The 25,260-nt window shown below is 40.6% G+C and overlaps 1 protein-coding gene and 1 long non-coding RNA gene across 2 annotated transcripts in view; one reads left to right on the forward strand and one right to left on the reverse strand.

Annotated features, from left to right (window-relative positions):
- The window catches only part of PIK3C2G (phosphatidylinositol-4-phosphate 3-kinase catalytic subunit type 2 gamma), a 312,676-nt gene that overhangs the window by 149,238 nt on the left and 138,178 nt on the right, over window positions 1-25,260 (reverse strand). The window lies entirely within an intron of this gene.
- Window positions 21,368-25,260, forward strand: part of LOC119247663 (uncharacterized) — a 35,719-nt gene continuing 31,826 nt past the window's right edge. Inside the window, exon 1 of the long non-coding RNA XR_008552256.1 lies at window positions 21,368-21,568. This is a non-coding gene — a long non-coding RNA (uncharacterized LOC119247663). The remainder of the gene's footprint in view (window positions 21,569-25,260) is intronic.

Below are 25,260 nucleotides of genomic sequence, written 5' to 3' on the forward strand. Positions count from 1 at the left end.
GATTTCCAGATGCCTCTGGAAAAGAGGAGTCTGGTCCCATGCTCAGGGCCCGCCTAGTGGTGACTCAGAAAATGAAGTGACAGCGACTCATGGCCCTTAGTGGGTGCGGCTGCTGGATCACCAGAAATGACGGAATTTACTACCAACCGACCATACACCCAGGCGGAACTGGTGGACTTGGGCAAACAGTTCCGCCAGAAACCAGGGGAACCCTTGGCAGCCTGGCTGCTATGTTTGTGGGACCTGGGGGTGGATGGGATTATTTGCACGGCACAAGAGATGGAGAGACTGGCCTCAGTGACTTTACACCCATCCTTGAGACAGAGGCTGCAGAACAGCTGGCAGTATGGCCAGGGCGATCACACCCTGCTGGAATGGATAATGTCTGCTATACAGACAATATGGGCTGATGCAGGAGATGTGCCAGAGACAGTGAGCAGATGGCAGACATACGCCGAGCTGGTACAGGTACTTTGGGAATTGGGGATGTGGCAGGCCATGTTCAATGTGAGTAGTCATGGTCCCGACAACGAGTGTTTCACAGCAGGGATGAGAGACTTGGTATTAAAGAGTGCCCCCTCATCCTCATTTGTATCCCTCACGGCACTTCTAGCACCCTGTGTAGGAAGTCAAATACACGACGTCACAACCATGATAGCTAGCTTGGGTGAAGTCGAGAGCTCGCGTACTCAGAAAGGAATATGGGTAGTTGTTGAACAGTCAAAAGGAATGCCAAGGAGGGCAAGGAAGACTCTTCGCATCACAGAACCTGTTAAAGTTACCAGTAACAAAATGTGGACAGATTTAGTGAGAGGAGTGTAGAGCACACTAAAATACATGCAGAGCCCAATGCATATTTGTTAGAATTATGGAAGCAGCTGCAAAAAGACCAGAGGTTTATGCCCATGAGAAGGATTGCTGCTCCGGGGAAGCCTGGAAGCTCCAGGCCTCAGGCCTGTGCCCTGCACCTCAAAGACCACTTGCTGCCAACCCTGTCCTCGGGTGATGGTCTGATCACTTTTGAATAGGGTGAGGGCCAAGGAACGCATCTACGGGGGACAGGCAGGGACTGGAGGCCACATGTGGCGCTTGCCATCCACTGGTCCCTGACTCACGTGCAAAGAGTTTGTCTTTGGTAGACACAGGAGCAGAATGTACTCTGCCCTACGGAAATCCAGGAAAATTTCAAGGGTCTGCTTGTTACATTGATGGCTATGGAGGCCAGAGTGTCAAGGTGACAGCAGTGAGACTATCTCTGGGGATTGGGCGATTACCCCCAAAAGAGTATAAAGTATATGTATTGCCCATCCCAGAGTACATCCTGGGGGTGGATGTACTATGTGGCTTATGGCTAGAGACCACAGCCAGAGAGTTTTGCCTTAGAGTGTGTGTGGTAAAGGCAATGGTAAGAGGACACACTATGCATCTGCCCATACAGCTGCCAGTCCCTAGGCGAGTGACTAATACCAAGCAATATTGGTTGCCTGGAGGCCACAAGGAAATTACAGGCACAATACCAGAACTGGAGAAAGTGGGCATTGTGCGTACTGCCTACAGCCCCTACAATTCGCCGGTGTGGCCGGTGAAGAAGCCCGAAGGCTCTTGGAGCATGACAGTAGATTATCGTGAGTTGAATAAGGTAGTTCCCCCTTTGCATGCTGCAGTGCCTTCAGTGGCAGGATTGATTGATAGTCTGAGCCATAAAATAGGCATGTATCATTTTGTAGCCGATCTGGCAAATGCTTTTTTTTCGATAGATATAGCTCCAGAGAGTCAAGACCAGATTGCCTTCACGAGGGAAGGCCGGCAATGGACATTTACTGTGCTTCCACAGGGATACCTGCACAGCCCTACTCTGTGCCATGGGCTGGTAGCAGCAGATTTGGCCTGGTGGGAGAGGCCATCTTCAGAGCATTTGTATCATTACATTGATGACATTTGCAGATTTGAAAAGGCAGTACCTCTCCTACTGACACACCTGAAAACATGTGGTTGGGCAGTCAACGAAAGCAAACTGCAGGGGCCTGGACTGTCAGTTAAGTTCTTGGGGGTTGTTTGGTCAGGTAAGATAAAGGTTATCCCTGATGCTGTAATAGATAAAGTACAAGCTTACCCCACTCCAACCACAGTGAAGCAGCTGCAAGCCTTTCTGGGCCTGCTGGATTACTGGAGGGCATTTATACCTCACATGGCCCAGCTCCTATGACCCTTGTATATATTGATATGTAAGGGGGCCAGGTGGCATTGGTCAGCTGAGGCAGACACAGCATTTGCCATGGCCAAATGAACTATAAAGACTGCTCAGATCTTGCAGGTTTTTGACCCAGCCTGACCCTGTGAGCTAGATGTGCATGTTACTCAGGAAGGGTTTGGGTGGGGACTCTGGCAGAAATCAGAGAGGCTATGACCTATTGGGTTCTGGTCCCAACTCTGGAAGCGGGCTGAGGTTAGGTATTCCTTAATTGAAAAACAGCTAACTGCAGTATATGCAGCCTCACTAGCTACTGAAAGTATAATTGCCACAGCTCCTGTCTTAGTGAGAACCACTTACCCAATAGCCGGATGGGCACGGGACTGGACGACAAAGTCCCATAGTGGTACTGCTCAGATGCCCACTTTGGCGAAGTGGGGGCATGCCTAGAACAGTGCTGCACTCTGTCAACTAGCCCCTTAAGGGAGGAGTTGCAGGAGGTCCTTGGTCTGGTGATGTATGTCAGTATGGATCCAACTTTAGTAGCCTGTTTAGAAGCTCTACCTGAAGTTAGTCCCTGCAAGGAGGGATGAGCACAGATTCCAGCAGAGGCCTGGTATATGGTTGGCTCCAGCCATGGCCAGCCAGCCTCTTGGACAGCTGTGTGTGTACACCCAGAAATAGACACTCTTTGGTTTGAAACTGGGACAGGACAGAGCAGCCAATGGGCTGAACTGTGAGCAGTATGGATGGTGGTGGCCTATAAGCCTTCCCCCCTGTTATTTTGTACTGACAGTTGGGCTGTGTACAGGGGCCTGACACTGTGGATTTCCACGTGGAGTCTAAATGACTGGACAGTCATGCATTGGCCATTGTGGGGCCAGGCCCTATGGAAAGATCTATGGGATCTAGGACATCAGAAGCAGGTGACAGTTTATCATGTCACAGGACATGCCCCATTAGCCTCACCAGGCAATGATGAAGGAGATACCCTAGCCCAGGTCGATAGCTTGAAACTGCTCCGGGGGAGGATGTTGTGCAGTGGCTGCCCAGATGCTTGCTCCATGCAGGGCATAAGACGCTGTGGGCCACTGTGCATGCCTGGGGTCTACCTATAACTTTAGAGGCGGTTCAGACTGTTTGTGAACAATGTGTAGTGTGTTCCAGGACTTACCCCCAGAGACCTTTTGCATCTACAGGCCAGGTGTTGCGGGGTCAGGTACCCCTGACACGCTGGCAGATTGACATCATTGGACCATTGCCTCACTCTGATGGACAACAGTATACGGTTACCTGTGTGGACACTGCTACCGGGTTATTGGCAGCTTACCCTGCTCCACATGTGAACCAAAAGGCAGTTTTGGTGGCACTGGTATTTGTATGTGTTGCATATGGACGTCTACGGGTAGTAGAGAGTGACCAAGGGACTCATTTTACAGGAGCCCAGGTGCAGCAGTGGGCCATGGACATGGGGGTTGAATGGAAGTTTCACACTCCCTAGAATCCCACAGCTGCAGGGATCATAGAGCATTATAACGGACTGCTAAAGCAAGGACTGAGAGCTACTTCCCCCACTCTGATGCTGGCAGGGTGGAGCTGACGTCTGTGGGACGTGCTACAAACACTAAATGAGAGGAGCAGGAAAGGCGGCCTGGCTCCAGTGGAGGCGTTGCTGCATCATGCTGCTGCTCCCATTCAATTGCAGATACAAACTTTGGATATTTTGTTAAAGCCTGGATTTGGACAGGAGGGCAGCATTTTATTGTCAGCCCCAACTGGAGTGGACCTAGGGCAGACTGTGGATTGGGAATGGCCCTGGACTGTGAAGGCTCCCCACATGCGCTGGGTGGCTCTCATAGCCCCTTGGGGTTGTGGCCTGGAGGCCAATTTACAAATAACACCATGGGTGACTGCATGGTGGCCGCCATGGGTGCGTGTTACCCACTCTGGAGTGGCAGATCAGTGGGCAATCCTAAAGGGGACATTTGTGATGACCTGTGGCCTATTGTGAGCTCTCCACTCTTGCTGCATGATATCTCTTCGCTGGCAAAGCGAGTGTGGTACTCACGACCTGGAAGGCCACTGATGCCAGCTAACACATTATCTTTAGACACAAAATTGGTGTGTATATTGCCAGATGGGAGGCATCTCCCATTGCTGGTACCAATGATTTCTTTATCTTTCCGCCCCTAGGAGAACTGAACTTAGTTATACTGTGATGTATACTGTTTGCTTTTGTGGCCACGGCTGCAGTGTTTATATTTGTTTAAGGAAACTTGTATATACTTGTATATAGACTGTACGGCGGAAAACCCTGAGGGGGGTGGATTGTGGGGTAAGTAGGGGGAAAAACTTCAGGTTTTTCCACCCTCCCACTGTGCATGCTCACTCGGCCAAGCGGCGTGGCGTGGCGTGGCGTGGCGTGGCGTGCGTGGCGTGGCGTGCGTGGCGTGGCGCGGTGCAGCGCAATGCAGCGTGGTGTGGTGCTGAGGACGGAGGAGTGCTGCGGAGAGTGGCAGAGCGCGACGGAGTGCGGTGACGACAAACAGCGGAGAGCATGGAGACACCAACAGGGCTGCTGGATCCAGTAATGAACCTACCCGCTATGGGCTGGTTGCGCTACAGAGCCCTTTCCACGCATCTTGCTGAGGGGGACAGTCAGCTCAGCAGTTACAGGTAAGTAAATAAAGCTCCTACTAATCTGCTCACTTCATATTATGTTAGTGTATTAAATATATGGAATAATGTGATCTAAGAACAGAAATTCTGACTTCCTCCTTCCATTCCAATGCACACTGTTTTAGTCTAAGTTATTTAATTCAAATCATTTTCTTAAATTAAGCAGCAAGCTGCGAATAGCTGTTGGTGACCCGTGTCAGCCCCCACCATTATACTTCCCATGTGTTTATTAATCCTAAAACAAACCAAAATAAAAAGGGGCACATTTTGCCAAAGACAGCCCTGTAAGCGACACTCCTGCATTCCAGCTCTCTTTCCTTACATTCTGGTTTTCTTCTTTCTCTGATTCCCCAAGAGCCCCTCTACTCCTGCCACCCTTTCTTTGTCAAAACTCCACATAGTTCTACTCTCTCCGGCGGTGTCCTGGGCTCCTGGTCAGGCCTTATCCTTATTCCAATCAAACCTGAGTTCCAATCACATGAGTATGGAACTGACTGACACTTTGAGAAAATCTCTCCTGCCTCTCACATTTATTAGGCGAGGAAGATAAAAATGAAGGAACTTGCCTAAGAACTAAAACCCAGAGTTCTTAATCACTCACTACCCTGAACCCTTCAGCAGCACCATGTTCTATGTTTGCTATGGGCTGAATGTCTCTGCCACCACCCCTGCCAAGTTCATATATTGAAGCCTGAACTTTAATGTGATGGCATTTGGAGGTAGAGCCTTGGAAGTGATTATGGTTGGGTGAGGTCCTGAGTGTGGGGCCTTCATAATGGGATGAATACCCTCACTGGAAGAGAGATGGGGGCTCTCTCCTCTCTCTGCCCTGTGAAGTCACAGCCAGAGGCATTTAGCATCCCTCTGCAAGTCATGAAGTGGGCCCTTGCAGAAGAAAATGGAATCTGATCTTTGACTTCCTGGCCTCCAGGAAATAAATTTCTGCCATTTAAGGTCACCGTTCTGTGTTTTGTTATGGCAGCCTGAGATAATGAACAGTGTCCTAAAAACCACCATTTAAAAAACAGCTGTCTACTTGTACCACCCCTGCTTTTGGCTTTTTGTATTCCTAGTCTATAATATGTTGAAGGTGGTGTTACTTGGTGAGTTATCTACCAGCTCCAGGACTTCAAAATTTTAATCCTTAATGAGTTTATCAAACATTTATGCTATGTTGGACCTTTTTCCAAGCATTCTGCATCGCAGTGTTAGATAAGCATCATACTCGCTCCACGTAATATGATTCCTTCCATTTTACAGGCTAGAATATTGTGGTTTTCAGAGAGGGAGTAACTTGCCCAAAATCACCCATTCATTGGATCAGGGGCTCAAATTCAACTTAATCTGATGCCAAAGAGTTTGCTCTTCAGCATCACGCTGCACTGCCCCCTGATATCCTAACATGGGTACCTGCAGATGCTTTATCTTGAGACTAATATGCAATCTAGGAATTTTTTATTGCTACTTTCCCAGTATGTGTCTCTATAGTCTTTATTGCTTTCCAACCTTCAGACATCTCATGCCCTCCTAGTTGTCTTCTTTTAAAGTTCCTCTTTTCATTTTGTCCTGCTACTTACAAAGTTCCTGCAAAACTCCAACAAAAATGCCAATAATCTTTTCCTTTCTTCTTTTACTATTTATTGAACTTTTAAGAAAGGGATGTTACTTAAGTTGATTTTTGTGTGAGATATTTATTAGCAGGAATACTTTCATTTCCCTTACCTACCCTGTATAAAGAATAGGGAATGTGGATCCACTTTGATAATGCAAATCTCACACCTGACTTGAGCACCTCATCTCCATCTCTCCTCATTCAAGCAAGCAAGGACACAATTTACAAGGGTCTGGTAACTAGGCCACCCTGGGGTGGTTTACAAGACAAGTGGTAGTGCTGGGTGGAACTAGGAAAGTGCAGAGAGGAGAGGTTGGAGTGAAAGGAATACCTGGTACTTGAAGACCTAAGATTCCTGAGCTGTGCTTACACAAAAGATGTGCCTGAACTGTCTCTCCTAAATTGGTTCTGTGATTCTAAGTACTTCCATGTTGTGGCAGAAGAAAGGTGGGGACTCAATAACATCAGTACATGGGCCATAAGATAAATTCAACTTGACATAGAATTAATGCTGCTGTCTCTGCTCATGGAATTTTATTTTACTCTTTTTTTTCTGATTTACAGGTATTCTTGCAAATAAATATACATAAGTTAACTTCAAAACCCCTCAAAGAGATGTTGCCTATCTCCTCAACAGTTGTAGTCTTATCAGAATCACTTTAAAATACTTAAATGTTCTAGTATTTATCAGTACGTTAAATGTCAAGCTTATTTAAGTGTTAATCATCAGATCACTGGGGCCAAAGGGCATGAGGATGGATGGGCCTGTGAAGCTCTGGCTCATTTTTTCCATATGAGGGCTCAACTTCACCATGCCAATGGTGGTTGTTAGAATGGAAAGTCAAGAGACCCGTCACTTCATCTTCTCTGCTACTGCTCTCTAACAATCCCACAGGGAGGCACTTGCCTCGAAAAGCTGGACTTGATAGCTTCTCTAGTCTCAGCGTGCAACTACCTTGCCTTCTCTTGGGCAGGTCCCACTGTGTGCTTCTGGAATTTTAAATTAATGTAATGGATTTCTAGGTTTCCCCTTGCTTACTCTGAAAATATGTGCTGAACTGAGTTTCTAACTGAGGCTCTTTTTCTTTTTTTTTTTTTTCTGGATACATGTATAGTTACTTTAAAGGTAGTATAAGCATCTTTTTCATAAAGTTTCCTTAACAAAATTTCTTTGAACAGCAAGGCAATTCCTTTGCTTTATGAATGTTTCATAAGAATAGCAACCTAATAATAAAAATCCTCTTTACCCCTCAGCCTTTTGTTCTTGCACAACCCTCTGGTGAAAGCTGTATAATCATCATATTGTGCAGTGAACAATTCATGTGTTTGAACACAGCCAGAGGGGCAGGTTTATAGGTGTAAGGCAAAGCAGGCTTTGAAATTTCTAGATTCCCCAGAACCTCAGTTTCAAATCACAGCTGGGGTGGCTGCTACCCCCTTCATTCTTCAGAGTCACAAATAGCATGGTTTAGTCTGTGAGGATATTAAAGGGTCCCTGGGATATTACCCATAAGATTTGGAGCTGTGTTTGATGTCCTGAGAAAATTTCTGGGACATTCTTGTTCAACATCATGAAATAACATGTCCCCTGAAGTCGGCCAGCACCTTTTAATCCCATTCCTTTTGGAAATCCAATGAAGTCTTAACAGAATTCTGAGGCCTCCACAATCTACCTGGATGATTTTCTGTTGACTTATGTGATAGTATGGATACTGTGGTTTAGATGTTACTTTCTAGACAAGAATAATTACTCTGGCCACTATACCATACAAATGTAAAAAGATTGCTGGGCACTTCCAGTGTTCTCTGTATGATTGCACAAGTAACAGCGGTTCCAACCTCAGTCTTTCTATGTGTAAAATGATAATAACCTTCGCCTGGTCATCAAACAACGTTTGTTTCTGTTATAGATTGAAGAATATCCCCCCAATTTGTAAGTTGAAGGTTTAACCCCTAATGTGACAGTATTTAGAGGTAGACGATTTAGAGGCAGTATTTAAAGGCAGGTGATTAAAGTCAAATGAAATCAAAAGGGTAGAGTCCTAATCCAACAGCACTGTGTGCTTACAAGAGGAAGAGAAAGCAGGACAGTATATGCACAGGAAAAAAGGCAGTAGGGAGGTGACCCTCTGCAGGTTAGGGAGAGAGGCCTCACCAGAAATCTACCCAGCCAGCACCATGATCTTGAACTTACAGCCTCACAACTCTAAGAAAATACATTTTTATTGTTTCAGTCCCCCAGCCTGTGGTATTCTATTTTGGCAGGCCTAGCAGTCCTAGAGCTTGTTTTTGCTATCCAGACATACATGTTCATTGATCTATAAGACACCATTCTTAAACCAATTTCATTATCCTCCATTGCTACCCCTTCACCTGAATTACTAATCTCCATGAAAAGATACGCAGACCTTCCATCACCCTAGCTGAAAATGAGGCAGTCATCTGTTAATTCTTTGCCCACCTCTATCCTCAACATCCAGTGTGTCAAATATGTTACCACGTTTGATTCTGTTTACCATCTTCATAGCTCTTAAATCTAATTTCTACTCTTGCCACCACTGACAGAATTTGAGATCTTAAATTTCTTGAAAATATTACTGGAATGATTTTCCTACCACCTGTTATTTTTGTCTTCCTGAAGTTAGTCCTCTCTACTTAGTTTAATGAAATTCAGTTCTAGCAGTTGAAATCCATATAGCGCCCCCAGACAAAATATAAAAGCCCTTTAGTGTAGCACTCAGGGTACTTTGTGACTTTACTCCTGCATGTTTTGAAGACTTATCGTTTAATCCCATTCATGTTTTTCCATTCCAAATGTAAAACACTACTTACAATAATTTGAATTTTCTCTGTTTTTTGGGGCTGCAATGCTTTTGCATTCTCCAGTGTCTTGTGTCTGTATCTTTCAATATGCCAACACCTGTTTAACTTTTAATATCTTACTTAATTAGCACCTTTTCCAAAAGTCTTTCCTGGAGATTTTCCAATGTTGGTGTGGCAACATCCCCTCTATAAGGTGAAGTACTTCTCTGAATTCATTACTCTTCTAACACTTGATTTTTTTTTTTCAGATTGTGGGTTAATTGCTTTTATTTTTATCTCTCCCCTACTAGACTTCAAATTCTTAAAAGGCAGTACTATGGACTTACATAATTGTGGTATGGCAATGGCAGACTTTTTAATTGTGACAGAGTAGGCAGTCATTATTTGTTGAAATAAATAAATCAATCCAGTCTTATTAAAATTGGTTTCTTCTATTTCTTTTTTTTTTTTTAAAGATTTATTTATTTATGCAAGCACTGGGTACAGTCAGAAGCGCGGGAGGGTGAGAGAATTCACCAGAGCCAGAGCGGGGAGCAGAGCAGGCAGAAAGACCCAAGTACACTGCTGAGGGGAGCAGCGGGCGGTAGGGGAGGTCTGTGCGCCATGTGGGACCCTCACCAGGGGCCGGGGATTGAACTGGCGCTGCAGAGGCTACGGGCAGCTTTGCAACCCAGCGCTCAACCGCTGCGCCACCGGGAAGGCCCTCTTCTATTTCTTGATTAAAAGATTTGTATATAAATTAGAACTAAGAGTGATGTGATTTGAAGAGAAGCTGTCCTATAAAGTACTTTTCTATTAGATTAGCCATGTCATTCTAGAGTTGGAATTTCTTGTATATCAAAGGGAAAAGATTATAAATGTACGAAAATAATGATTTATGTTTGTGAGGGAATAAGTCTGTGTGAGAGAGTGGATGTATTTAGAGAAGAAATCATATTGTTTATTTCCAAAAAATTTCAAAAACTCATTTTAATATGTTTTGATTAACATCTACAAATAATAGTCATGCAATAAAAACATCAGGTCCGAAAAATCTAGTTTTATTTAACAAAAGAGCTTTAAAATGATTAAAAGGTTTATCTACTAAAATTAATATTAAAATCTGGTGGATTTTATCTCTATGGTTACATTAGTTTTTGGTCCTCCTTGGAAAAAAGTTTTCATTTTGGACTACCAAATCATTTAGTTGTTCATGGAACGCTTCCTTCATAATTACTCTTAAGGAAAGTTTCAGAAAACTTTCTTCAAGAAGTCTCTTTCTCTGTTCCTGAAATCATCAGTTGGAGGTTGGATGAAAGTGCTTAAAGATCACTGAAATTACTTTGAAATTAATGGTTAGCAATTTTTTTTCTGATACACACTCATAAGAGCATTCTGAGAAAATGATGTTTACTTTTAGCTAGAATTTAAAAATTATTAAATTATGAATCAAATATTTACAAGCTTTGTCTTTGAAGGGGTTTGTCCTTTAAACAGCATTTTCCTCTGTATTGGTATTTTGTGTTGGATAAATCTGTAATACTTATCTTTTTCTTTTAAAGATTTATTTATTTATGCATACAAGAGCTGGGGTATAGGCCAGAGATGCAGGGGGTGAGAGAATTCACCAGAGACAGAGTGGGGAACAGTACAGGCAGATTGACCGAAGCACACTGCTGAGGGGAGCAGCAGGCGAGAAAAGAGAGGTCTGCTGCACCATGTGGGTTTCTCCCTAGCTGGCCGGGGATCAAACTCATGTGCAGAGGCTGTGGATTGCTTCATGGTGCTTAATCCCTTGCTCCACCAGGGAGGCCCTGTAATACTTATTTTAAGCTCTTTCTTTCCCACTTTATTTAACTTAGCAACAGAACATTAACTGATTTATTCTAATGCTTTTTCTTTTTTTTAAAGATTTATTTATTTATTTATTTATACAAGCACTGGGTACAGTCAGAAGCGCGGGAGGGTGAGAGAATTCACCAGAGCCACAGCAGGGAGCAGAACAGGCAGAAGGACCGAAGTACACTGCTGAGGGGAGCAGCGGGCGGCAGGAGAGGTCTGCGCACCATGTGGGACCCTCCTCCGGTGGCCGGGGAGCAGCCGGGGATTGAACAGGCACTGCAGAGGCTGCGGGCAGCTTTGCAACCCAGTGCTCAACCACTGCGCCACCGGGGAGGCCCTATTCTAATGCTTTTTCTGACTGTAGGGTAATGACTGTCATTTACAAATGGGGAAAACAAAAAGGCAACATGAGGGTATGATTTGAATGAATTTTGTGTATTTCCTTTCCAAGAATTCTGGAAATGCATATATAAACAAGGAATTAGTGAGAGGAGGTCTACTGCTTTTACATGGCAAATACTGCTTCAGATCACCTCATTTAAGGCCTTGTTTCTCTCCCTTGGAATGTTAATACTGTTGGTAATTAGTTTAGAAGTTATAATATCAGTTTGAAGGAATTGAAATATAGGCAAAAAAGCAGGCTTATTTTTGATTGCTGAGTAATATTCCATTGTGTATATGTACCACATCTCCTTGATCCAGTCATCTATTTTTGGGCACTTGGGTTGTTTCCATAGCTTAGCTATTGTAAATAGTGCTTCTATAAACATAGGGGTACAGGTGCCCTTTTGAATTGATGATTCTGTGTCCTTTGGGTAAATACCTAGGAGTGGAATTGCTGGATCATATGGAAGCTCCATCTTTAGCAGATAAACTCATAGAATGTGCAGCAACATGGATGGGGCTAGAAGGGATCATGCTCAGTGAAATAAACCAGAAAGAAAAAGAAAAATACCAGGTGGTCTCACTCATAGCAGGAATTTAGAAAACCTATATAAGGACCAGGAAAAAGACAAATTATAATAAAGTAAAAATCAAATTCAACAAGCAACTATAAACCAGAGATGCACTGTGGGGTGGGGGGAGAGAGTGGGATCAAAGCGGGGGTGGGGTGGGAATTGTATGGGGACTATAACCAAGATGAAAATGCATACATTGTGCAAAAATGAAAAATGATGGAAAAATTATATAATATAAAATAAAAAATGCAGGCTTAAGGAGCCAGATATATGTAAATTTGTAGCATGGTTGGGCCATTTAATGGCTATGTGACTTGGACATCTGATCTTTTTCTGACTCTCCACAGTATGTAATGAATGCTGTGAGGATTAAATGATATAATTTGGAAAATCACCTAATGAAACTGTGACACTACCTATTAATAGTAATAGTAGTTGTTGTTCTTGGTATTCCTAGAAACCTGCAATTTGAATTCTAGTTCATATTTCTCTATATTTGTAAACATTTTTGTTATAGCATGGCACTATAACATCTTCCTCCTCCTGTACTTAACCCCGAGAGGAAGACAGATAAAACAGGATTTTCCCAAGTGAGTGTGTCAGGCATCCCAGACCACTGTTGGTATTGATCTCACTCTTCATAGTCTGAGGAAGCTCCATGGAACTTTGTGATTTGATGGAACACATGTTTATAACATACTAGAATACATTTTTCTAATTTTTGGAGATGTAATGGTTAAACTCAGCAGACAACAAGTAATTTGTAGTTTGAGAGGATTTTATTTATTTATTCAAAAGATAGCCACGGAGTCCCTACGTAGATCCTGTAACACAGTAGATTATTAAAACAAGTGGTGACCAAAACAAGGTAGTACTGTAGCGACCAAGACACAGCGCCAATGGTGATCACCAAATTCTTGTGGCCATGGTGTTTTCATTATAGTGGGGAGAGAAAGATGCAAACAAATGCAAAGATAAATAAGATAATTTTAAGATGTCATATGAAGTCACTGAAGGCAGATTTTTGGATAGCTGATAGGTACAGTCAGTAATAGATTGTCTTTGAACATAAATTCAGAGTCCAAACTTTACAACTAAAATATTTAAAGATGTTTAATTTCTAAAATATGGATGCATTTCAAGAGAAAGATACTTTAAGCAAAAGTGAAAGAATTACAATGTACAGTTATAACCACGTTTTGAACTAAATCACTACTTAATCTTTCCTCCTTTTCATGTTTTTATGAAATGTGGAGATAGTTTTGAATCAAAAAATGAAGTGTCCATTGAAATTTTAAATTATGGAGAAGTTGAATTAGTTTCTGGTGTAACAGTGCATTGTTAATTCAATAAAAAAATAAATAAATGCTCCCCTGGCCCTTTGGAGGAAAAAAAAAAAACAGAATCACATTTCTCACAGATGTGACATTTTAGGTTTTCTAAAAGACATGCCATTGTAATTTTTGTCATATAGTTTTGAATATAACATAGAGTATCTATGGGTTTATAGATCTTCCATGATTAATGAATGTCCAGCTATTCATAAATAATAAATATTGATCATGGCTAATATGTTTTATTTGGTACTGTGAGAAAGCCATTGAAGAATAAGCATTCCTAGCCCCAGCATATAACAACTTATTTAAGTGAAATAAAATACACTTAAATACTGAAAGTGTTACATTACAAGGATCAAATAATGGCATAGAAATTTTTGGTACAAAAACGTACTCAGAAGAAATTAATGTTCAGAATTAATGCAGAAGTTTGGATGTGAATTAAATCCTAAATAATAATCACGACATGGAAGGTGTGTGTTGGAAAAGTGGTTAGAAGTTTCTAGAGATGAGATTGTAATAAACAAAGTCTCTATGAAAGGAGTGAGCGAGAATTATTTCGGCCACAGTGATTTGAAAAATCTTACAAAAGCACAGATGTCATGCAGGGACTAGTAGAAAAAAAAATTGGAAATATAAATTTGTAATAGATTGTGGAAGTTTTTTAATACCTAGATAAGACAGCAGGATTTGTTTTATAGGTAGCATCAGGGAGAGCAGTATGTATATTTATGATTTCTGAGCAGGAAAGAGAGATTAATTCATACAGACTGAGATTCATCTGGTCCTGTGTACTCGTCTGTAGATAAAGTAAGGTCAGTAGAGTAGAATTGTCTTGCCTGAGGTCAGACAACTGTTTCTGTTGTAATAATCCTTTGGTTTTCAGTGTATTTTTATGGCATATGCCATAAGGCCTCTCAAGATGAGGGACAGGCTTTTGTTTACTTCTTTTCAGATAACTGCATTACTGAGAATGGCTATAGTACATGGGAGAGCAGAGAAACAGTTTACACAAAGTCTGATAAAATAGCTGAAGTCTCATAAAGGTCTAAAAGTGTGCTTCTTAACTTCTTAAAACCTATTCTCCTTTGAAAAAATAAAATCAATCTCATGCCTTCTTGAACACTCTGTAGGAACTTGAAATATTATAAATTCTTATTGTTGTTGTTATTTTAATTGAGATAACATTTAAGATACCCCCCCATAAGATATCACCATTGTAGTGCCCCTGTCACTGAATTACCTATAGTCCCCCATCATAGTCCATTGTGCTTCCTTCCCTTTTTGTTTTTAACGCCTCCCCCCAATCTCCACTCTTTGGATGCTTCAGTTCTAGAGACAGCTTTCAGGGTTGTGGTAGTTTTTAAGTTTGTGTTTATACGACTCTTAGTTTGGTTTCTTTATATTCCACATATTAGTAATACTACCTGGTATTTATCTTTCCCAGTCTGATTTATTTCATTTAGCACAATCTGTTCCAGTTTCATCCATGCTGCTGCAAATGGCATGAATTTATCTTTTTGGATCACTGAGTAATATTCCATTGTGTATATATATAATACATTTTCTTGATCCACTCATCTATTTTGGGACATTTAGGTTGTTTCCATAATTTGTCTGTTGTAAATGGTGCTGCAATGAACATAGGAATGAGTCTTGAATTAGCATTTTTGAATTTTGTGGGTAGGTGTCTAGGAGTGGAAATAATGGATCATATAGCAGATCCATTTTTAATCTTTCACACACCTTCATACTACTTTTCATAAAGATTGGACCACTCTACATTCCCACCAACAGTGCAGAAGTGTTTCCTTTTCTCCACATCCTCACCAGCACTTGTTCCTGGTCTTTGCGATATGAGCTATTCTCACAGGTGTGAAATGACATCTCATTGTGCTCTTGATTGCCATTTTCCCGATGATAAGTGATGAACATTTTTTTATGTGCCTGTTGACCAACTGCATGTCTTTTTTTGTAGAAATGCCTATTTAAGTGCCTATTTAACTGCTCTTTTACCCATTTTTTGATTAGATTATTTGCTATGTTGCTGTTGTGTTGTATGGGTTCTTTGTGAATCTTCAATGTAAGCCTCTTGTCAGATGTATGGTGTGAAAATATTTTCTCCCAGTCTTTTAGTTACAGTTTCTTTTGTTGTACAGAAGCTTTTAATTTGATATAGGCCCAGTTGTTTATGTTCTCTTTTGTTTTCCTTTCTATTGGGGATGAATCCCTAAAGATATCACTGAAGTTTATGTTGTGAAGTGTTTTGCTTATGTTTTCTTCGCTATAAGTTTTATGGTTTCAGGTCTCACATTAAGCCTTTTATCCATTTTGAATTGATTTTGTATATGGTGTGAGATAGCAGTGTAGTTTCATTCTTTTGTATGCAGCTGTAATGTTTTCCCAACACCCATTATTAAAGAGGCTATCTTTGTTCCAGTGTATGTTCTTGGCCCCTTTGTCATAGTTTAACTGTCCATATAGTTTTTTATTTCGGGGCTCTCAATTCTATTCCATTGGTCTGTGTGTCTGTTTTTTGTTCTGAAAACAAGGCTGTTTTTAATTAATATGGCTTTATAATATATTTTGAAGTCTGGAAAGATAATGCCACCATTCTTCCTCTCTTTTTGTCAGGACTGCTTTGGCTATTCAGGTCTTTTTTGATTCCATAGAAATGTCAGTCTTATTCCAGTTTGTTGAAGAATGCCATTGATATTTTTATTTGGATTGCATTGAATCTGTATATTGCTTTGTGTAGGGTGGCCATTTTGACAATGTTGATTTTTCCAATTATGAGGAGAGAATTTTTTTTCATTTTGTGTTTTCTTCTATTTCTTTTAACATTGTCTTACAGCTTTCATTGTATAGATCTTTTACCACTTTTGTTAAAATGTTTACTTATAAGTATTTAATGTTTTTTTGGTGCAATTATAAATGAGAACACTTTCTTAATTTCTTTCTCTGCTATCTCATTGTTTGTATACAGGAAGGCAACTGAATTTTTGTGTATCGATTTTATACCCTGCCACTTTGCTAAATTGACTGTTTTATTAGTTTTTCTTTGGAGTATTGCAGGTTCTCTATGTAGCTTATCATGTCATCTGCAAATAATGGTAGTTTTACTTCTTTCAAAATTCAGATTCATTTTGTATCTTTTTTGTTTTGTTTAATTGCTCTAGTGAGGACTTCCAAAACTATTGGGTTGTCATAAAAGGCATGACAAATGCATTATGAGTTTTCTGATAACCCAATATATATTGAATAGTTGTGGTATGAGTGGGCATCCTTATCTGGATGGAAAAGAGTTTCTATTTTCCATTAAGAATGTTAGTGATGGATTTGTTATAAATGGATTTTATTGTGTTAAGGTATGTTCCATTTATTCCCAGTTTTTTGAGGCTTTTCATCATAAATGGAAGTTGAATTTTATCAAATGCTTTCTCAGCACTTGTTGATATGATCATATGTTTTTTATCTTTCTTTTTGTTGTTGTGATGAATTACATTGATTGATATTTGGATGTTGACTTACCCTTGCATCCCTGGTATGAATCCTACTAGGTCATGGTATATGATAATTTTACTTCTTGTACCTTTCAAGCTTCTCTAAATTCGTCCATCCATCTAGGTCTCATGCCACTGAACAGATGTTTCATTTTCTTGAAGGTACTAATTCTCCTATGTTCTTCAAATTAGCCTTATAATTTAATTAAATTTATTACAAAGAAGCTTAGATGCATATAAAGCTTTTATATGACTAAAATACAACCATGTATTTCATGCATTATGGTGGTATTAGATTTCATTTTTAAAAAAGATTTTATAAATAAAGAACATTGAACCAATACATTGGTGCTAGCTATATGATGTTTGGGGTTGAAAGATTTCTATCTGAACAATTCAAAATGGAATGTTATATAATACTTACGGATTTTACTCTAATTTTAATTGACAGTTTTGTGAAATTAAGGCCTCTATTTCTTATTCTACTTCCCCTTCTATGCAAATGATACATCATTTCATATTCACATGAGGAATGGACATCGACAAATTATGTTGTTTCTACCTTTAATGTCTATCCTAAATCTGATTGCTTTATACCACTTTCATCACTATCACTTTACTCCACATTTGGACTATTTAAACTCTTCTGTTTATTTTCATCCGAACACACACATATACATATGTACACATGTAAAATCCATTTACCACACTATGGCTATGAGGTTTTTAAATTGTGACTCAGTCCTTACATATCCCTGCTCCAAATCCAACAATAGATTTCTATCACATTCATAATAAAATTCAAAATTCTTAACATGATTTTTGATAATCTGACCCCTACTCATATTAAGGAGGCATCTCCATAACAGGAGGACGAGAATCACCATTTCCTTCACCTCCACATATATGAGCCACTTTGCATTACATTTCCCATTGTTCCATGAACTGGACTTTCTGAAAGAAGCAAGGTGGTTATATAAAGGGAGGTTAAATTGAGAAGGGAATGGAATACTTGGAGGAGACATGTAGAGGACACCGGAAGAGATACTTGGAGGAGACTTGTGGTTGAGAGACAAAAGGGGAGGCTGTTCCTTGGCAGAGACAATGGTAACTGTTATCTGGGCTTCATGTTGGATTTGTTTGTATATTTTGAATTTTGACTCTCCTTCTGTCCCAACTTTATGGGGCCTGCCTAATCCTTTTCTTGTAGTCCCTTATCAAAAGTTTGGAGACAAGCTTTAGGGCTTCAGCACCTCTGCTTCAGGGTGAGCCTATCTGGCTGGGCATTTGCCCAAGAGGGAATAGGGTAATTTAGGGCATTTTACTGGGAGACTATTATTTAAAATCAATCTCTCTCTCTTTCTCTCTCCAACAATTAAAAAGTTTTCACACTGAGTATGCTTCCTTTGCCTTTGTGCACTTGTATATCTGGGACCCTTTTAGAGAATGCATACCTTAAGAGTTTGGGGGTTGCTGTACCCCTTTTGGCCTAGAATTAGCATTCTAGTAGTTTCTGGTAGTATCCAAGTTGTTCTCAACTTAGATGACCACGAGCTCTCTCATGAAAGTTGCTCTCAATACTTTCCCCCATAATCCTTACTTTTGTAAGTGATTCTGTGAATATGAGTATTCTTTAGGAATGCATGTGGTTGTGGTGAGGTTTATTATCTGAGAGAACCCCTGTGAAACTCTCTGTGCCTAGCAGGTAAATAATCAACCCATGTAAAACTTACTAGGATGCCTGGCAGGCAAATATTCAAATAAGAATGTTTTCCCCTCACTCTTAAGTTGTGTGTATATGCCTTTTACTAAGATATGACTAAGTTCTGGACACTTTGTTAAACACTGGAGATACAGAGATGAGTAATGAATTACGATGTGCATAGTGCTTTTTGTAATAGTTGTAGAGTGTAAATTTAATAAAAGGTCTACACAAAAATATTGGAGCCTTTAGTGTTGAAGGTAACTAAAATCAACTAGATAATTTCTAGGCCAAAAGAAAAAAAAAATCTTTTTGAAACCTTGCTGGATAGAGAATTCTGGCTCCTACTGGGATTATGTCCCATACACATAGTACCTCAGTGGTAAAAAATTCCTTAAGCAAATAACTTAGTTTACATGATTCTGGACTGAGAGGATTCTCAGCTGCTTAGAAGAAAATGCAAGTCATATTTGAAGGAGCCTGCCTTTTATCACCCAGGCCTGACATCAAGAGATAAGAAGGCCCACAGATGAGTTCCCAGAAAATGTGAGCTTTTAATCAATACCACAGCATACATAAGGAAATAGAGCCACATGTATCAAAGTCAGTATCAAGAAAAGACACAATAATCAGACCCATAAAGACTTTAGTGGTTAGAATTAGCAGAGATATGATAGAATATAATTATATCTCATATATTGAAAGAAATAGAAGAGAATAAAAGAGATGAGCAGGGGAATGACTATAATAAAAGTATAAATAATAAAAATAACTTTCGCAAATAAAAATATGATTGAAATAATTTTTAAACTCTACGCATATATACACTCAGTCACTCACTGCAAGACATTAGAAATAGCTGAAGAAAGTAGTAACAAACATGAGACAATTTTTTAAAAAATTTGTGCAAAATCTAGTACAGGATCATAAAGAAATAGAAAATGTGGAAGAGAAATAAAAAAAGATATACACACCTAATTGGATCATCAGGAGGGGTGTAGTGAAAGAAAGGGAGAAAGATGATATTCAAAGGATTAAGAAAGTTGAGAAAATTGTCAGAACTGATGAAAAACATTAAAGATCATAAGTCTGAAATTCTGAGCAGCAAAATAAAAACAAGTTAACAGCTAGACCCATCGTGGTAAGTTTATAGACAATGAAATGGTGTTTAAAATGGTCAGGAAGAAAAAAAACCTACAATGAAATAACTGGAATAATGAATGCTTTCTCAATAGCAACAATTGAAGTCTGAGGATAGTAACATGAATTCAAACTATAAAAGAAAATAATAGTGAACTTAGAGTTGTACAGCAAATATAGCTTTCAAAATTAAAGGCATTCTAAAGTTATTTCAGAAAATAAAAATAGTCAGACTTTGCATCAACACCAGTCCACAAAGAATCTGTTAGATAAAAGGAAAATGATTCCAGATGAAATGTGTGAAATGTAAGAATGCTCAACAAAGAAAGTAGAAAGTATACATAAATGTTCATAGAATTAATAGAAATAGTATTATAAAACTAAGTATAAAGCAAAAAATAGGACTATAAAACATTACAGCAATAGCATATGAATTAGGAGTTAAGTAGTTTGAACATAAGGTATGCTAAGATCAATAAGATGTAAGTTTTCAAAGATTCAGAATATAGTTCCAAGAGGGCAGGGCTTCTGTTTGTTTTACTTAGATTTTCCAAGAGTTTTATCAATACTTTGAACAGATGAGTAAATTAGTGAAGTTCCTTAATTTTCAATTTCATGAAATAGATTCTAGAATTAAATCCCAACGTATCAGTATTTACAGTAAATATTCATAGTCTCCAAAGCAAATAAAGTATATGTTATATAGTAGAGTACTACAAAGTAGTGAAATGGAATACACTAGGAATACAAACATGCATGATTCAGTATCATAAATTTACCAAAAAAGCAATTTGCAGAAGACAAACACAATGAATCCATTTATACAGGGTTAAAAAAAAAGTAAAACTCTAAGTGGTACAATCACAGAGAAAAAGAAGTAGATTTGAATAATCAGTGAGTCATTTCTTCTGATAGGAAATATTAAAAAGATGTGAGTAGAATATATCACACAGGAAAGTCAAAATTCACATTTTCATGGTATTAATGGTGGGTGAGTGGAGCTTTGTTGTACTGTTATTTACACTTGTTTTATAATTCCTCTTTGTAGCTTTGTTAATAAAATCAAGTGAAAGTCAATTCTATGTAAATGTGGGCCATTGAAGCAGCACAGATACACTCTAGGTTTCTGAGGCCAATATATATTTTTTTAAAATTAACATTACTAATTAAGGGTCTAGTGGCTCAGTTTTACACTTAGGAGGAGGGCCATCATCAAGTGTTAACACCTCATTCATCTACTAATGTCAAACTATTCCTCATAATTCCATATTTTGTAATTTTCAATGCAAATAATTCAGGGAAACTAATGAAATTAAACACACAGTGAAGCATAACAGTCTGAGACCAGAGCTTTAACTGACTTTGATGTGAGGAAGTGGGATAGCATTAAATACGTGTAAGTGGACAGGGAGGAAAAAGACTGAGTGGAGTGGCTGGGTAAGCAAGTCTTTATGTTCTTCGTATTTTGTCTACTGCCAGCTCTGAGGCCATTAATAAACCCATTTAGGGCAAATACAAAGGGATCTGGGGTAGGGAGACATTGGGTCTCTCTGGGTTTTAGTTTCCTCATTTATAAAGTCAAAGAATATGTCATGAAGTCATATAAAGGCTGTTCCATTTCTCACATTCTATGCTTCTGTGACTCCACAAACATAAAAATTGTCTTAAATGCCTTGGTTTGAATGAGAGAATAAAAGCTGCTAAACTACCTGTGCTCATAAAATTGCATTCAAATTATGAACACCTGCATGAGAAACAACCAACACTGAATCACTGGTGCAGTCCACTGGTGATTAATTAGGTAACATTCTTTCCCTCTTGTAAACATTTAACAGGAATCACCATGTTGCTTATGCCAGTTTTGTCTGTGAGAGGAGAACTGAAGTATTAAAGAGTAAGACTATTGAGTGGTAGCTAATAATTTCTATTTCCAGCATTTTATTTACTGCTAACCTATCATTATCAGAGGGAAATAATGCTTTGGTTTATTCCAGCCTTATATTTAATTTTCCCTTAGATAGGTATTAAAAATCATGCAGTATTGCTGTACTTGAAAATTGCGTGGTGAAAAAAAACTATTCTAAATGCCATAAATTGTTGCCATAAAATGTTGTGTGAAGTATCCCATGACAATGAATAGCAAAAGCAACTCTCAAGACAAAAGCAACTCTCAAGACTAAAGTAATGAGATCACATCAATTCATGCTGCTGGTGGTGACTTAATAATAATTAAATTGATTCAAAATCAAATATATCTGTATTATCAATTACTGATAACATTAATATATTGTTATCAATTTTCCTATGCTTTAGAGAAAGCTATTTTTTTTTTAAAGATTTATTTATTTATACAAGCACTGGGTACAGTCAGAAGCATGGGAGGGTGAGAGAATTCACCAGAGCCAGTGCAGGCAACAGAACAGGCAGGCTGATGAAATACACTGCTGAGGGGAGAAGCAGGCGTGGCAGGAGAGGTCTGTGCGCCATGTGAGACCTTCAATGGCAGCCGGGTATAGAATCGGTGCTGCAGAGGCTGTAGGCAGCTTCGCAGCCCAGCGCTCAACCACTGCGCCACCAGGGGAGGCCCTAGAGAAAGCTATTTTTAAAGACAATTGGGCCTCCCCTGGTGGCGCAGGTGGTTGAGTGCAGCACTGTGAAGCTGTCCGCAGCCTCTGCAGTGCCAGTTTGATCCTGGCCAGCCAGCGAGGGTCCCACATGTGGCAGACCTCTCCTGTTGCACCCGCTGCTCCCCTCAGCAGTGTATTTAGTCAGTCTGCCTGTTCTGTTCCCGTTCTGTCTCTGGTGAATCCTCTCAACCTCCCGCGCATCCAGCCTGTGCCCAGCTCTTGTATAAATAAATCTTTTTAAAAAAAAGACAACTGACAAAGGCTTTGGTAGTCTTGCATGCACAATTATACTATGTCAAAGGAATACTATATTTTATAAATGATAGCAATTATTTAAAAACAAATTTTTTCTTAACTATTGAAAATAATGCCATCCTGAATAATGGAGTTTTATTATTAATAAAGAGAATAGATTATATTGTTGTTTACCAATTTTGTTTGTAGAAAGCAACCAGTATCATACATTGAAATGAGTCCAATTTAATCAGTGAATAGAAATTTCTGAGCCAGAAATTCAACTTGCAAAAAAACAACAATATTACTTGGAATACAACCAGAGGGTGCACAGTTGAAACTTCCTTTCTTTTAAACTTGGCTCTAAGTTTTTAGATTTTCTCACAGTTTAAAAAAATGCATTGTGTCATTTAGTTTTCCCATGAGCAGTGGTCCAGATTTCAGAATCATCTAAACTTTTTTAGCTTGTCCCTTGCCAGTGGTCTACAAAAAGAGGCCTGAACTAAGATAGTAAAGATATGCAAACCCAAGTGTAGGGTAAGGAAAAATGTCAGGCTTTTCTGCCCTTCCACCATCAGGATAGATGATGGATCCTTGTGGTCCTGAATAGGTAGATGAGATCCACCTGGGCTAAGACTGTGCTTTTAGGGCGGCGTCACGGGGACGCCAGTAGAAGCTGAAAGAGAAGCTGAGAAAGAAGCCAAAAGAGAAGTCAAGAGAGAAGCAAGAGAAGCAAGAGAAGCAGAAGCTGAGGGAAGGCCAGAGAGCCCAGAGTGAAGACCTGCTGGGGGCTGAGAGGCCTGCCAGCCTCCTGGCCCCCCAGCACCTCTGCCTGCCATATGCCTGGTGAACCCCAATAAAAAGACCTGCAAAAAGCCACTAAGGACTCTGATTCCTCCTTTACCCGGTCTGCACAGGATCCTAGAAAACCTGCCCTGTGCCCGTTCCTGGCCTCTACAATTGGTGTAAGTCGGCAAGATGATCCATGCAGATGGGTATGGAGCCCTCCGAAGACCTGGAGGGACTAAGAAGTAACAGACTGTGTTTGTGACAAGGCTGGAGGTGTCATGGCGGCAAGGAGATGGACGAGGTCCAGGAGCTACAGGACGAGACCTCGCCTGAAAGAGACGCCCGAGAGGACCAGCCAACGACCCCTAAGGCAGCAAGAATCGTCGGCGAAGAGAGAACCGCAATTTGGAGCTCGCCAGTGCTGATGCAGGGAGAGGCCTAATAGACTTGGACTGACAATCCCGCCAGAAGGCGGAGGACCTCGGCAGGTTATAGTTTTTTTTTGAGAATCTGGGGGTGGCCAGTGGGCCTTGATGGCCAAAAGCAGCCTGTGTATACCCAGCAGCCAGGCAGAGGAGAAAAGCCAACTGAGAAGGCAAAAGGTGGTGCTGATGCTAAGTTTGGGAAGCCCTGAGTGGCTGTTAAGCAGCCTGAGTATGCTGAAGACCTGTGAGTCTCGTAAAATCACCTGTGGGTGATGCCCTGCTCATTGTCAAGTGAGGGTGAGGAGCTGAGGAACCTGTCCTTGGGGGACGGGTGGGTGAACGTGGCTTAGGATGGAGCCCAAGCCGAATGTAGAGTTTGGATCCCCGACCCATGTGCTTATGCAGTGGGTTGGCCTGAGTGCAGGGGTCTGAGAGTCGTATTGGTGGCCATGACAGACGAATGTTGGAGCGACTGCAGACAGAAACCCTGAGGGTTGGCGATTACCCCCAACAGAATAGAATCACCAATCCCAGAGTGAGTGCATCCTGGGGGTGGATGCTGTGTGTGGCTTGTAGCCGAGACTACAGCCAGAAAAGGCCAGGAAGCCTGGCAGCTCCTGGTGTGTTACAGTAGATGCTGTGAATGATTCCCCTCCCTCGTATGAGCAGTGCCTTCGGCAGCAGATTTGGTGGCTCATCTGCTGGTACCAATAATTGTCTTTTGCACTAGGTTGGGGCCCTGCCTGGACTTATTTGTGTTCTGTTGTATTTTGTTACATTGTGATGTATTTGCTTTTGTGGGTCATGGCTGCATTGTTTGTGTTTGCTAAGAAACAAAGTTGTGTATGTGTGGATTATATGGCAGAAAACCCTGAGGGGATAGATTGTAGGGTAAGGAAAAAGTCAGGCTTTTCTGCCCTCCCGCCATCAGGATAGATGATGGATCCTTGCGGTCTGGAATGCATGCCTGATGGCGGGCACCTGGTGTAGGGTGAGGGCATAGGTAGATGAGATCCATCTGGGCTAAGACTGTGCTTTTAGGGCGGCGTCACGGGGACGCCAGTAGAAGCTGAAAGAGAAGCTGATAAAGAAGCCAAAAGAGAAGCCGAGAGAGAAGCAAGAGAAGCAGAAGCAGAGAGAAGGCCGGAGAGCCCAGATAGAATAGAGAGCTGCCAGCCTCCTGGCCCCCCGGCACCCTTACCTGCTGTGTACCAGGTAAATCCCAATAAAAAGACCTGCAAAAAGCCACTAAGGACTCTGATTCCTCCTTTACCCGGTCTGCATGGGATCCTAGAAAACCTGCCCTGTGCCCGTTCCTGGCCTCTACACCAAGGGAATGGGGAAAAAAAGAACTGCCCACTTGAGTTCACTCTAGCTTATTGTATATCAGCTATAATATGCACACAATATCCTTAGAA

The sequence above is a fragment of the Talpa occidentalis genome, unplaced genomic scaffold, assembly GCF_014898055.3.
Source record: "Talpa occidentalis isolate TD23 unplaced genomic scaffold, MPIMG_talOcc4v2.1 talOcc4.16, whole genome shotgun sequence".
NCBI lineage: Eukaryota > Metazoa > Chordata > Mammalia > Eulipotyphla > Talpidae > Talpa > Talpa occidentalis.